Raw genomic sequence first — 3,128 nt, forward strand, 5'->3', positions numbered from 1 at the left:
ATGACCAAACTAAATCAAAATGCAATTTTTAAATACGTTTTTCTGTAAAATCAACACAATAAAACACAAAGGACAGAAAATAAAATCGGCTAGAATGGGATCTAGCCGATTTACACGTTTTGAGTGAAAACGAGGGAAAAACAAGACTCGAACACAAAAACCATGAAACCAAACCTAGATCTACCGTGCTGGTCTGTGCACGAGTTCTATACTAGGGCTGAAATAATAAAAATACAGCAAACACTCAGAAAATAACAAAAGAAAACAAGCACACACGATTTCGGGTTTTAACTAGAAGAAAAGAGAGAAGAAGACCTACCTCCAGGGCGATCCGACGATTGTGGGGGAGAAGAGAGCGGACAATGGCATTAGCTTGACGTCCCGGACTGTTCGAGAATGCTGGAATATCACCACGAGCAGGGTTTCTACAGCTGCAACACGTTGGAGATCCACCGAAGATGGAACAGGTGCCGATTCACGATCGGAGGGCTTAGAAAACCAGATGGAGGTAGGGCCGGCTCATCTTGTTGGGGTGTTTCGCACTTTCACACAAGATAAATGGTCTCCACCTCTGCTACACCTGCAAAAACACAATAAATAGTGATTAAACACAGCAAGGAGGATAAAGAAACGAATAGGAATGAAAAGGGAGATAGAATGATGCTTGATTTCCAAGCAAGAATCGATCTTCAATGCAAAATGTGATGGAAGGAGGGGTTGGAAGGGGGCTGGAGTTAGAATCACAGTAGGAGGTGCCAATCCCAATGTCAAAGACACCTAGGGTTTGCTGAAAACTCTAATTTATACTTTTGGTGTTTTTAAAAAACAGTGTTATAATAAAAGTTTACCCTGCGCCACTTTTTGGGGGGTTTCTGCAAAATGTTTTCTAAATGGGTATGGATATGCGTGTGGGTTGGATTTGAGCTTTCTAAAGGTTGATCCAAGGTCCAAAACAACCTAATTGGGTCGGATATGGATCCGATCCACCTCAAAATCCGTGCCCGAACACTAAAATAGCCATAACTCTCTCATTTTAACTCTGATTTCTCTGAAATTCGAACCATAACCCCTTACTATCAAAATGCATCTAAACATGGGTTTTAAATCTTAATCTCACTACAAAATGCATGAATAACTCGTTAACATGATGTGCATTTCATGCATCATCAAATACCCCCATGCTTGAATGTTTGTTAGTCCCTTAACAAACCATTAACTATGCTATGCAACAGGGACAAGAAATGCTAGACATGTATGCATGAAAAACTAACTCACTTTCGTAGGAATCACGATTGCATTTAGCTTATGCAACAAGCCCTTTAAACCCCTGGGTTACCCTAGTGGACGAGTAAGGTCTCGTGAGGGTTTGCAGAGATGCTACCCACAAACATCAATGAAATTTAGGAATGAATTTTCTTTTCAAAAATAGTAGGCAGTTAAGAAAATAGTTGGAACAAATATTTCATGTAATGGACACTCTCAAAACAAATTCAGAAATCTCATGCCACCACAATAAAAATCTTTTTCCTTCACTTTTCTAAAATTGTAGCTATCTATGATTTTTCTCAGAACGTCAAGTATTATCATGTTTTACTCATTTATCCTCACCTGTATATTTTCTACACAGTAATTCACAATTATTCCTAAGCAATGAAATTTTTCTCATTCAGCACATTCTTTTTCTTCTGATTTTCAATTTTCACCCTTTTTCAATTTTCTCTCTTGAGCATTCTTCTCACATGAGCACTATTTCGAATATCCAGTTTTCATGACCCGTGTAGCGAGCTTTGGGTCAGTGACTCCCAGGACAGACGACCTTAGGGCACTAGATACATAGTATCCCTCAGACTTAATTGCTCGAGTCACTAGACCTTCTATTCTAATAGTTTACGCATAGTCTTCCTCTCGTCGTGTGCAATGTCTCTATCTCTTAGGCTTTCTATGCAGTCCATGTAATAAGCTTTCGAACCGGTGGCTCCCAAACCAGCTGGCTTTGGGGCACCAAGTGTAAAACACCCTTCAGATTCTACTTACTCGAACTACAAAGGCCACAGATATCGACTAGACAAGAGGATGATCTCATTCGTTATCCTTTTCGTCAAGAGACTCAAACACTTCATCTTGTGTCTGAGTTCCACTACTAGGATTCACGAAGACATCAACAACTAAATGTAGCTTTATTCTTTTAAACTCACTTTTCAAAAACATCTTTCCATTGCTTATTTCTTTCACAAAACATACTATGCATACTTATACTAAAGTGATTCAAAATTTTCTAACAATCAAATACTATCTTTTCTTTGAATTTTCTCATAAATAACTACTCTATTTGAATCAGTTCAAAGAAAAAAAATTTACATGGGGCTTAAAAATTTCTAAATTGTTAGATTATGCCAAAAACAATCATATATGCTACAAACTTGTTCTCAAATGCCTACTTTAGCTACCAGAAAAAAAAAATTAGCTTGCGTCTAAACCACCACCCCATGCTTGAATGACACTGTCCCTAGTGGCATACAAAGTAAATCAAAATGCAATGCAAATGCACACTACAAGACACACAAATAAATATAGGAGAAAGGATAGATACAACCTGATCTGTGCCGGGCTTCTAAAGTTTAATTGACTTGACTTTTTCACCTGATCAATGAATTCTTTGAAATCTCTGCCCTGTACCTGGTAACTCATTCTCATACACTAAATGTTAGATTCATCCTGCATAAACCAAAAACAAATGTCAGCATATATGAAATGAAATACTAAAATAAAAGTAAATACTGGAAAAAAAACAAAACTAATGTACATATGATACATCCCTCTGGTCGAATCCTCATGCTTTCGTGAGATGCATTATCTCACACTCACCATTCTGCAAGGAATCTGAAATGTAGGGCTTCAGTCTTTGCCCATTAACCTTGAATGTACCTTGGGTCATAGGATCGAATAATGTCACTGCTCCATGTGGAAACACTTCTTTCACAATGTACGATCCTGTCCATCTCAATCTCAATTTCCCTGGGAATAAATGCAAACGAGAATTGTATAGCCAAACTTTCTGCTCCGGCTCAAACACTTTTCTGACAATGTGCTTATAATAAAATGCTTTAGTGCGAGCTTTGTAGAACTTG

The sequence above is a fragment of the Nuphar pumila genome, chromosome 6 (genome assembly GCF_984573655.1).
Source record: "Nuphar pumila chromosome 6, dmNupPumi1.hap1.1, whole genome shotgun sequence".
Classification (NCBI taxonomy): Eukaryota; Viridiplantae; Streptophyta; class Magnoliopsida; order Nymphaeales; family Nymphaeaceae; genus Nuphar; species Nuphar pumila.